The sequence below is a fragment of the Protopterus annectens genome, chromosome 4.part1 (assembly GCF_019279795.1).
Source record: "Protopterus annectens isolate FY-2018-M chromosome 4.part1, PAN1.0, whole genome shotgun sequence".
Taxonomy (NCBI): Eukaryota; Metazoa; Chordata; order Ceratodontiformes; family Protopteridae; genus Protopterus; species Protopterus annectens.
Window position 1 is genome coordinate 295,836,923 of NC_056734.1, and position 13,347 is coordinate 295,850,269.

A 13,347-nucleotide genomic window follows, 5' to 3' on the forward strand; every position below is an offset into this window, starting at 1 on the left:
TGAATGGCCTCTGACAATCGGGCGTGTACCTACCGATGTATCTAGGAACCTATACATACAGTATCAACATATGCTGTTAGGTGCATGTACTGTTCAGGTGTTGACATTCCTTGTTCCAATAGCTGTTGTGTGTGCAATGGCTGAGGGCTGCCTATGTAGGATTCACACAGTAGGCCACCTATACATTACACATTACAGGTGGTCGCATGTTTGTGCCATCCAGTTTACTGTGTGTGCAGGTGGAGAAATGTGTCAGTCCGTAGGGGCCTACACTGTCAGTGTATGTGCTGTACATTCCCTCTTTGCCAAAGAATGGGCATATTGGGCATGCCTCTTTCTGCCTACTGGGGCTGGCACAGTGTGTTCGTGGTCTGAATCCCTCTGTGCCTGTGATGGTTTTGGCAATTGCGGTGGGCTGTGAGGGCCTTCACCATTATGTCCCTGCTGCAGCTGTTTCCGCAGGATCATATTATGTAGCATGGCACATACTATGAAGATGTGGGCACACGTGCCTGGAGAGTACTGCATGGCTCCACCAGATATGTCCAAGCAAAGGAACCATGATTTCAGCATCCCAAATATACACTCTGTGATGATTCTGGTGTGTGCGTGTGCCTCATTATGGCGTTCTTGCATGGGTGTGTGTGCATTTCTGATGGGAGTCATCATCCACGGCTCCAGTGCATAGCCAGCATCCCCCACAAGGTGGCCATGTGGGATGTCCCCCATGACAAATACCTGATACAGCTGTGAGGCATGCCAGATGTGGGAGTCATGGTAGCTTCCAGGGCTGCCAGCACACACATCCATAATAATGCCCTGGTCATTGCACACAACCTGGCAGTTGATGGAGTGGTATCCCTTGCAGTTTATGTAGTGTCTACCATGCTCACTGGGTGGTGACTTGATATGTATGTGCGTGCAGTCTATCCCACCCAGTACCTCCAGGTAGTGTGCCACCTGGTGGAAGAGACACATATTGCTGGCCAACTCCTCCTGAGTTCAGGGGAAGTATGTATGTTCATTGGCATGTGGTAACATAGCATCCAGGAACTGGTGTAGTACCCTGGATTCTGATGCCTGTGAGATCCCCATTATATCTCCAGTTGGACGTTGAAAGGTACCTGTGGCTATTATTTGCAAGCTTACACATACCTTTGTGTCAACTGGGATGGGTTCCCCTCTGTTGTTTCTGGATCTCAGGCATGGCCGGCACTGCTCAACTATCTGCTGTAAGATATCTCTGTCCACCCTGTAATGCTCTACTATCTCCAGATCATGTAGTCCCTGGTAGGTTACCCTTGGTCTGAACACTCTTCTCTTCCTCTGGGGCCTGCGGTGGTTGTCAGCATCATCCTCCACAACACCTTCAGTCTCTAACACATGGTGATGAATCACAGCTATGGCAGCTCCCAACATGTACATTGTAAAAGTTCCCCATCTGTTTACACCGATGGTGCAGTGTTTGGGAATACACAGGCGTGTGTGAGGTGCCTTCACACTTTATACTATTATGCTGTGAACACTGATGATGTCATAGAGTGTGTATGTACCATCGGAGCTACAGGGTATCTTATGTGTTTTACCACAGGTACTACTATTGTGGTGCCTTTGGTGTTGAATTACATTTGGCTGCTGTGGATTACCTCTTGCCCTTCCCTTAACATTTCTTGACGTTTCCCCTCCCATGTTCTGGCATGCATCCAGCAGCCTGCTTTCATTTGTACTTTCGTAAACCTGGCTTATCTTACGACATGTGTTCTATGACAGATCTACTGGAGGTTTGCTTTGCTCTGCTATGACAGTTCTCTTTTCTTTGCAATCCGACACCTCCCCTATCCTGTTCTGCAGGTTGCTGCGAGCAGACTTGTTAGCTGCCGTCGATTGCCCACTGTGAGTTAATAGGTGTTAATTGCTTGGTTGTACTCCAATTACCCTACTGCGGCATTTCCTTATTTTCTTCCCCTAACCTTCTTGTTTGAGCTATGGTGCGTGGCACGTGCATCTGCTTACCAGGTTTCGGGCACGTTTTCATCCGCATACACATTCACTTTCGGGCACCATATGTGCTCCCAGCTAAACGATGCTATACCTACATCCCCACCCCTATCCTGCAGCTTTGCTTAGCAACGGATAGGCCGGATTTGCATTGCTCCAATGTGCTTACAGCTACGGTGGCACACCCCACTGCTGATGTCATGTATACCTCCAAACCACTCCTCGGTGTTGTAGCGCTGCACCGTATGGTACATCCTTAGTCTGGCGGGACATTTGCGATTCACTATTACTTGCCTCATTTGCATTGCATTGACTACTAATTCATAGTTACCACAACAAACACTATCACAGACCCTTAGAAACCCTTGCAGCTTGGTTGTGGTGTACCATGCATACCACTGAGCATTATGGTGAAATCATGATTTGCATTACATTGCGATTTTATGACATTTGTGTTTATTTTCCCTGTGTTCCCGTTTGCGCACACATGCCCTGCGGTTGTACTTTGCGTTACTGTGGACATGACACTAAATGTTTTTTTTTAGGTGTTGTGCATTGTTTCTTATGCCATTGGCTGTATATTTAGCCATTGGCATATGTTAACTTAGTAATACATGAGTCTGGTCCGCTTTCATAGCTCCGATGTTCTGTTTGGCAAAATGTAAACCGTTTTGTGTGGTTTACATTTCTATGGGCTTATGCTACACCTGCACCACTTCATGAATCGCTATGTACCTTCATTTGCATGATGCAGTACTGCACATGGGGTGATTAGCATACCTGTGCTGTGGGCTACGCAGATATGGCGTATGCTGGTAGTGCACGTGGAATTGGATCGTACCTGAATCGCTCGGCGGCCATATTTGGTGTTATACCGCCTACGCTACGCCTGTGCCTGGCGCAAGCTTCATGAATCCCGGGGGCAGTCTGGGTCTGAACTGTCTGCAAACAGCTAAAGTGAACTTTGAGTATGTGTCTACCTGTTTGAACCAATATCAATTTTCCCCGGGAGAGCACTGTGCTTTGGCTTGTAAGCAGCCCCCCCCACACACACACACACTCATCTTCCACTTTCTGTCTTATTCCCTTCTGTTAGCAAATAGTATCCATAACTGATCAATACTGTGTGTTTGTTAATTTAAACTGAGACCACAGTAGCCTACTGATACAAGGTTATCCTGTTTTTCCACCTGAGAAATGGTTAAGAAATGACTTACAGTTTCATAGCAGTCCTTGGTCAATTCTGATTGTTTCTTAAACACAAACTTGTCTTTGCTTTGGCTCATTAGCAGCAGCACAAAAGAAATGCCTACTCACACCCTTGTTCTCCCCCTCCCCTTCCCTATTTATTACCTTAAGCCAATCCCAAAGCTAATAAATATTACCTGTGGCAGGCACCATTTTTAAAACTACAACCACCCTTTGTCACTACCATATGTTCATTTATCAGTTCACTCTATTACCTGATTGTTTCCAGCCCCCTCATAAGAGCAACTAACAGGGTCTCTACCCACTTTGCTCCCGACCCTGCCCCCTATTCCCTCCCGCCCCCAGTGGTCCTACCTTTATTACACTCACAAACCCCTCGCATCTTTTCAATAGCCAACCACAGCGCTAACCCAACACTACCTTCTCATTTTTCCCGCAACTATCACACCTCCGCAACTAACATGTACAAGCATACCTTACCTATGCTCACTGCATACACTTCCCTTGCATATCTTACATCCTACCAAAGCTTCATCATTCCCCCACTCAACCACTACCACTGTACTACTACTCACAACACCACTCATGTCTCACCTTCACTCAGCTCCCCTCCCACCAACTCAAGATCCATCCCTATGCACCCCCCGCATATTCTACCAACTATATTACTCAAACATAAAGCATCCCTACAACTTAATATAGTAACCCTCCCACTATACCTATTACCCACAGAGCACAATCACAAAGTTTCCCTAATAAACAAACACATTCAAAAACTGAGAAAACTAATAACCTCATGCATATCAAAACTAGCCCTAAGTGAAGACATTCACCCCAACCCTGGCCCTACCATCTCCAACCCCAGTCCTCATAATCAGACTAGAAACCACAACTTGTCCCATATCACAGCCAATAGAAATCCAAGTGACTTCCTTCTACTAAGCCTAAATATTAGAAGTATATCCAACAAAGTACATGAACTCCATGCCACCATAGACTTGTACTCCCCAGATATAGTCATCCTGACAGAAACCTGGCTAAAACCTCACATTACCAGTGAGCAAATACTCCCTACCAGTTAAGGCATACTAAGAGTAGACCGGCTAAACAAGAAAGGAGGCAGTGTAGCTACAATATTTAAACAGCATCTAAACATCCGGATCTTAAAATCATCAGCTCCACAAATAGGCAATGAAGAAATAATATATACCAACCTCAAAATAAACCAAACAAAACCATCAACATAATTGGATGGCCAAAACATCCCTCCACTAGAAAACCCTTCTCAGCTTGTCTACCCACCATCTCCCCCAAGAAACTATAATTTTAGGTGATTTCAATATTGACTGGCAATCCTGTTCTAGCAACCATCCAACCCATCATGTAAACCTTCATGGGTTCACCCAACTAGTCCAGTCGCCAACCAGATTAAATAAAAACTCCAGCAAGCACACTACCCTGGATTGGATACTAGTCAGTAAGAGCCCCCAGTCATATATAACAGGCTGCTTATCAGATAGCCTCAGTGATCACTCCCCAACATTCCTACTCAAAAAATGCCTATACCAAGCTAAACCTGTCATCTACCATCAAATACATAAAAAACTAAACTTTAACCCACTCACATTCATCTCATCCCTCAAAGAATGTAACTGGCATCCCCTAAAGTACCTCAGTCTTGATGACTCAGTTGAATTTTTTAATACTACCTTCCTGAGCATCCTTATTTACCATGCCCCCATAAGACTTTCCAGAACGAAAGCACAACCCTCCCTATGGCTACTGACCACTAAGTCAGAAATGAAAAACAGGGATAAAGTCTGGGAACACTGGCGCAAAACCAAAACCCCCTCAACTAGACATAAATTCCTAGAACAACGCAACAGAGTTAAAAATCTAATAAAACAGGATAAATTCCAATACTACCAGTCTGCCCTAGACTCCTCCCAATACAGCCGCAAACAATTCTGGTCCTCCATAAACTTCATCCTCCACCCACGTAAAGTCAGTACCCCCCTCCTAACATCCCTCACTCCTCCAAAAATATTGCTACCTCATTCAACTCACACTTCACACAAACCATACTATCACTAGCTAAATAACACAACCCCCTCCCCTCCAACTCACACCTTCAACTAGTAATCTCCCCACTGCCTTCTCTTTTTCTCCTGTACCTACCTTCAACATAAAGAAACTCTTAACTAAACTTAAGCCCACCAAGTTAGCAGCAGACAACCTCCCAAGTGAATACCTACAAATCACAGCTGATGCTCTGGCCTACCCAGTATCCATCTTGATTAACCAATCTCTGTCAGAAAGTTATATTCCTACACTGTGGAAAGTATCACATATAATTCCCCTCCACAAAGGCGGCCCCTCCACAGAACTAACCAGTTACCGCCCCATAACTATTCTTTCTCCACTCTCAAAAATACTAAAGAGATGCATAAGTTCTCAGGTCTCAGACTACCTCCTTACTAACAACCTCCTTTCCAATACTCAGCATGGTTTCCGATCAAATCATAGCACCACCACTGCCTTACTCTCCTTTACTAACAGTATCCTTGATATCTCTCCTCTGCTACTTTCCTAGACCTATCTAAAGCATTTGACATGGTCCCACATAAACAACTCATCTCTGTCCTCAATAACCTATCCTTCTCTCAGTCAGTCACCAACTGGTTTCAGAGTTACCTGTCTGACTGTCAACAATCCGTTGTATGGCAGAATGACATATCTCCCCAGCTACCTGTCTCCATAGGGGTTGCCCAAGGATCCATCCTTGGACCCCTACTCTTCTCTGTTTTCACCAATAATCTAGCCTCTGCCACCAAACATGGCACACTCATACAATACGCAGATGACTCAGCTATCATCTGCTCAGCCCAATCCCTACCCAAACTGCAAAAAGTCACACAGGAAGCTTTTTCCTCTGTTGAAACTTGGTTATCTAATGCCCAATTAATACTCAACCCAAACAAAACTAAACTACTCATCTTCCAACCCACCAAACATACTCAAAACAACTCTCACTTTAACATCACAGCAAAAGACAACACCAGTATATACCGAGCTGAACACACCAAATTGCTAGGAGTGGAAATAGATAATAAACTAACATTTGACATTCACATATCCATGACCATAAAAAAAGTCCACAAAAAACTAGGAGCATTATACAGAAATAAGCAACTTCTCACCAAAGCAGCAAAGATTTCAATAGCAAATTCCCACCTTACCTCCACCCTCCTTTATGCCTCTCCAATATATACCAACCTAAGGCAATGTGATATGAACAAGCTTGAGACCTGCTACGACAAAATCACCAAATTCGCCACAGGGGCTTCCTACCGTAGTCTCCACTGTCTCTCACTTGCTGAACTGGGCTGGCTTGAACTCACTCACCTCCTTCAATGATATCAACTATCACTCGCCCACAAACTAGTAAACCATCCACTAAAGGTCCCATCCCTCCAGAATCTACTCCAACCCAATTGCACCACCAGACCACTAAGATCCAGCAACAAAAATCACTTGCAGATCACTAAAGCCAATAACTCTGCTGGTGAAGCACTATTCTCTTGCGCCATAGCCAAATTATGGAACTCCTTCCCACCCACAATTACCTCCGTACCATCATGCACCCACTTCAAAACTTTATTAAAAGCACACCTAAAAACATGCTGGCTATGCCCCTGCAACTCCCACTCTAATATCACCAACCCCATCCAACCACTACCTTTCTTTCCATCCCACTAACTACCTTGATTATAGCAAGCTCAGATGCTCATAAGCGTATAACTTATTATACAGCAGGAACTTCTTATTGTAACATTTGTTACTGTCTGTTATGCACTTCGCAGATAAAGATTCTAGTTGTCTAATGATGTACTATGTTCTTCATCTGTAAATATGTTTGTAATTAATTGATATGTTAAATTGTTAATCGCTATGTAATCCAATGTAACTACTGTCTGTTTATTCTAACTGTGGAGCTTTTCTCCCCGAGCCTCCGCTGAAAATGGACCTACGTCCAGTTGAACACTCCCGGTCAACAAATGTAAATAAATAATAAATAAAACTGTGGGCTGGATTCACAAAGGCTTGCATGGAGTCTTAGAGTAGAGTAAGACTCCATGCAGCCAACATGTCCGCCGAGCGATCCAGGAACAGCTGGTAGGGGCATGCAACTGAGCTCTCCAAACTAGTCCTACATGGACAGGGCCAGGATATGCAAATTACCTCAATTGCAGGTGAAAGCCATGCAAATGAGGTAAATTTGCGATCCAGGAAACCCGAACCTGTCCGAGTAGGAGTAGTGTTATTTGCAGAAATGTACTCAGGTGATAACTGCGTACGGTTCTGCAAATAGCAAAACGGAGACGTGTCAGCTAGAAAAAAAGCATGCATTCACAGGAGGAAGCATGCCAATGGCCAAAAATACAGCCATTGGCAACAGGAAGTGATGCAAATTAAAAATAAAATAACTTTTTTTTTTATCCCGATCTCTGGGGTTTAACTATAGTACAGCGCAGCGCAAACGCGCTGCGCCCTAAAAAGCAGAAAATTAATAATTAAGATCCACAAATGTGGATTTTATAGCTAAAATGAATTTACAATGCAAGGGAATGGCAGGCTGAAGACAACATGGCCACTGAGTAGATGTTGCTAAGGGGGGAAGCACAGTCTAAGAGATGTAACTAAGCATTAGTAGGCAATCCTATGCAAATGAGAGTTAGGATAGTGAATCGCAAGTTTACATAGCAAATGAGCACAGTCAGTGGAGTGTAGGAGTAGGATAAGGGGAGTAACAGAGTAGAAGATAGGTGACATCACGAGGGGGTATGTATGAAAGGAGTGAAGCTCATTGGAGCAGAGTGACGTGTCAGCTTACATTTACATAATAGTGAAAGAGGTGTGTCAACAGGTAGGCCAGGTAAAGTCAAGAAATCGAAGGTGTATGCTGTGGATAACACCAAAGTTTCTTGCTGAGCGTGCATGCACGTGTGTGCGTGCCAGTAAACCCGAGTAAGACAATGTGCGTGCATGTAAGCGTGCGTGAGCAAGTGTAGGCTTGAGTAAGCATATGTAAGGCTGTGTAAACAGTTGTAAGCGCGTTTGCACTGTTGTGCATGCGTTTTAACAAGAATAAGCAAGTTTTAGTCCGTGTAAGCATGTGTGCACACGTGTTAGCTGCTGTGCGCGTGTTTGCACTTGTGTGCGCAGCTCCCCCCCCCGAGGAAACAGAAAGGAAAAAAGAAGCACACCAAATAGTGGAAGTTACCAGGGAATACTAGTAGAGCTAGCAGGCGAAAACAATCAGAATCAGGCAATTACCCAGGCAGAACACTAGCTCAGCCCAGCCCAGCACTTAAAACTCTGCAAACAACAGTCCATTATGTTTCTCTCAAGAGACACTGCAACACTGCAGTAAGCTAATAGAAGTGAAAACTGAAAAGGCTTCACTGAGACAAAAATGCTAGGGGCTGCCATTGCTGTTATAAGGCAACATATACAACATGCTGAGGGTGGTGATAATGCAAATGCTGCTGGACAACCCACAGTGAGGAGACGGAGAAGAGTGTACAGGCCCAGGGTTACCTACCAGGGGCTATGTGAGCTGGAGATAGTGGAGCGCTATAGAGTGGACAGAGCCCTCTTGCAGCAAATTGTTGAGCTGTACAGGCCATGCCTCACACACAGAACCAACAGAAGGGAACCCATCCCTGTGGAAACTAAAGTATGTGTTGGCCTAAGAATATTAGCAACAGGTACCTTCCAGAGACCAACTGGTGATATCACAGGCATCAGCATCCAGGGTACTGCACCAGTTCCTGGATGCTATGTCAGCACATGTCGGTGATCATGTATATTTCCCCAATTCCCGTGAGGTATTGGCCAGCAATATGCATCTCTTCCAGCAAATAGCGGAATACCCTGAGGTAGTGGGTGCAATAAACTGCACGCACATACGCATCAAAGCACTAGCCGGTGAGCGGGGTAGGGTCTACTTCAACCACAAGGTCTTCCCCTCCATAAACTGCTAGGTCATGTGCGATGCCCAGGGCATAATACTGAATGTGTGCTGGCTGCCCTGGAAGCTACCACGATTCCCATATCTGGCATCTGACACAGCTGTACCAGACATTTGCCAATGGGGACATCCCACATGGTCACCTAGTGGGGGATGCTGGCTTTGCACTGGAGCCGTGGCTGATGACACCCATCAGAAATGCACACACACCTGAACAGGAACGCAATAATGAGGCACACGCGCAAACACGAAATGTAATTGAGTGTGTGTTTGGGCTGCTCAAGTCACGGTTCCGGTGCCTGGACACATCTGGTGGAGGCTTGCAGTACTCACCAACTACATGTACCCAATTGTCATGGTATGTGCTATGCTACATAATATGACCCTGCGAAAACAGCTGCAACAGGACCAGCATAGGCCTGGGCCAGACAGCCCCCGACCATTGCCAAGGCCATTACAGGCAGAGTGTGACTCGGAGGAGGAACAACCTGAGTCTGCCCCAGTAGGCAGAAGGAGGCGTGCCCAGTATGCTTTGGCCTTGGCAAAGAGGCAATGCATAGCACATACACTGGCTCAGTAGGAACTCTGGAAATTATACCTCTCTCTGACCCACACATATAGTAAAAGGGGTGCCTATGTTGACATTACCTGCTTTCAAACATGTATAAGGAATGTAGTATGTGCATCCGACATAGGCAGCCCTGCATCAACACCTGAGGCATGATTGCCATGTGTTAAGCAATGAAAGCAGTGCTAAACAGCATTTACCATCATGAAGTCAATGTAAACAAAATCGCACACACCAACTACTACAAATGTGGTCAATGTAGAGTAATATTGGCCAATGTCCAGCAACGATGGTTAATATTGAGCAATGTTGGACAAGCTGGGTCTAGGTAGGGCATAGCTGAACAAAGGCCAATATGCTCATATTTGCTCTACTGGCCCCTAAGCAGTCTGGTCTGCTCAGTATGAAAATATAAGCAGCAATGGGCCTCGAACCCAGGATACTGTGCACTATAGTCATAGTACGGAACCACTAAACCATAACATTAGTGCAATGGTTAGCCTGTATGAAGAAATGTTGATAAGTATATGCAAAGTATTTCACAGAAACCCTGCAGGTACAGCATAATCCCTGGTGAGTTATAACACAAAGGTGAGTCCTGCAGTAAGAATAGAACCTGACTTTCAACACACACAGTACAAATGTTAATAATGGACATGTAGACATACATCAACAAATGTAGTGGACCTCAGACTACAACATACTGAAAGGTCACACTGGGCATGCTCACACACTTGAATACATGAGACAAATGTCAGACAACAGAACACTGACAGTCTGAACTGGGCATGCTCACACACTTAGGACATGTTGGAGTAAAGCATTGGGCCACACATAGCAGGCAGTTGCATGTGTCAACCCAGGAACCTCTCACTACACAGCAATCTGCCCTGTGCACACACTTATATGACAACAGACACGTATATAATATAGTGGAACCCTGCCATAAGCAAATATGTTTTGCAGATACCAAAGTGGTTCATATAAAGTGTGAAAGCAAAGATGATAAAAACCTGCAAACAGTATCAGCAATAAACATTGTGCATCATGAAAATTATCATAGGTTCAGAGTTTGATACTAGGCTATCTGCCATAGGGCATGTACAAGCATAGTCAGAGTGTGTTTGGCTACTGCAACCCAGTCAAATCAGACCACTGTGCCTGTGAGTAGTAGGTCACACAAGATAGCCCATTTAATTTCAGTGAATTGTGCCTCTGTCTAGCAGGGACCCAGAAGATATCCCATGGGTAAACATGCGATCACCCATCCACTTGTCAAGATGTCACCTGTAGGTGGTCAGTGGGTGGCTCTGCCTATGCAAAACTGGCATTACACTCCGGAGTGAGTGGAGGCTTTCTGATAATAATCTGTCCCCCCAGCATGTCCTTTCAACATCAGTGCTGAGGTATATGTCCCTGGAGTGTGTAGCAGCAAGGGAGTCAGATATCCTGAGGTGGAGCATGTCCAGTAAGTCTGGGTCAGATATTGCCTTCAACTATAGGCACACAACACATCTGTGTAGGTGGTAAGTGACTGAGTAGAGCTGGAGGTACTGTATCGGGACTGTGCAGGGCATCTGTGTAAGTCCCTACATCTGCTCGAAGAGTAACATTTGTGGCCATTACAGTTGCTGCAGGTGTCAGGTAAGGTACATCCCAAAGGTAGCATAGTAACCAAACATGGTCGTGAAGAGTATAGGGGCACAATGACCACACGTGATCAACATGTGAAACCATGTGGGATATGGTGGGCTATGTAGACGTACTGTCTAACCACTATGGCAATAGGATTGTCAAAGACAAGAGTATGAACAGGTCGTGTCCCCAAACCCGAAGAACTACTACTGTATGTAATGGATTACAACCTATGTGGTAATGTGTGGACATCTTGTCATCCTCAAAGGGGATGTCTATGCAACTAATGGCATGTAGCCATGGGCCATGGCTCAGGCACCAGTCAACCTATCTCTGTGAGACCCTGTATGAGTATGCATGTGCCAGCAGGAGAGCTGATTATGGCACCCAATTTGCAGTCATCTGCGTACATGGGCAGCCATATCCCTCCTGTGATAGCCTGTACATCGCACAAATATATACTGAACAAGAGAGGTCCCAGAACTGAGCCTTGTGTGATGCCAGGTGTAACTGTTGTATAGTCAGACATGGCATCTGCAACACTGAGCATGTGGGTGCTATCCCTGCTCCAGGTAGCAATCCATCGTGTCAGATATGTGTTGATATTGATGCTGGTGAGCCTATGCATAATGGCTGAGTCAGGTATTGTGTTGAAGGGTTGTGCAAGGTCCAGGCAGGCTGTGTGGACAACCATCCCAACACTGATGTACCTGGTAACTGTTGAAAGAATATGAACAGGTCCAACAGGCAAGATCTGCCCACAACAATGCTGTAATGTGTAGGGCCAGTGTCTGTAGGTTTCCCATGTCTATGTGCATGAGTCCCATTACAATACACTCCATAGCTTTGCAGAACAGGCTAGTTAGCCTTTTAGGCTGATATTGTCTGTGGTCTGTTGTGGCAGTATTCAGTGGAGCGGGACTACTATCGCTGTACGCCATTCCATGGGTACATATCCTGCAGTAACTCTTATATCGAACAGTGATGTAATGTGAGTGTTACGTCTGTCATGAAGGCTGTGTACAACACAGGCCGGGACACTGTCTGGTCCCTTGATGCTGTGTTGTCCGCTCTGGGGAGGGCAGCACTCACCTGTTTACTGATGATGTCTGGGAGGTTACACTCAGTTGGTATGGACAGTACCACCTTAGGGGGGATGGGGGGACACATCTGCACTGAACCTGTTTGCCAGGATGATGGCAATGTCAGTGGGTTCAGGGTATGTTTAGTCAGTATGCAGTAACACACAGCATATCAGTGAGTGTCCAGCCAGGTACCTGAATCAACTGAAGAAGGCCTTGTGAGTGTCCAATGTGTCTGGTGCAATTGTCTGTTAGAAGCGTGCCTGACATAAATACCCGAGTGATTGTAGCAGTCCGCTAGTACAGATCACAGATGCCTTCCCTGTCTGGGATTGTGCTCTATCATGTAGTAGCTTCCTCCATTTGTTGTAAAGCGTATTAATGGCTGGGGTCTACCAGACAGGTCCACTACCATTGGAGGAGTGAGACCAGTTGTTATTTTGGATGTAACGATCCATGCGATCCACTAGGTGTCCATAGAATGTGTATGTAAAGGATTCAGCAGTCTGAGCCATACTTACCACTGACCCAGGGTCTCTGAAGGATACCACTGTGGTTTGGAGGAGTGTGACGTTTGCTTTTGGGAAGTTCACCAGGATTTCCCAGGATGGGTGAGGGGACGGGATATGGATGTCCAGTGCAATAAAGTATGTTCTGCCCTTACCAATGAGGGGTATATCGCAGGTGTGGAACATAGAGTCCCCATGTCAGTGATGATCATGTCCAATATGTTGTCCCCTCTTTTGGGTGTGTTGACCTGTTGTGCCATAACATATGAGTTTAGAAATAGTAGCAACTGTTGGCCAAGGGTGTTGGGGCCT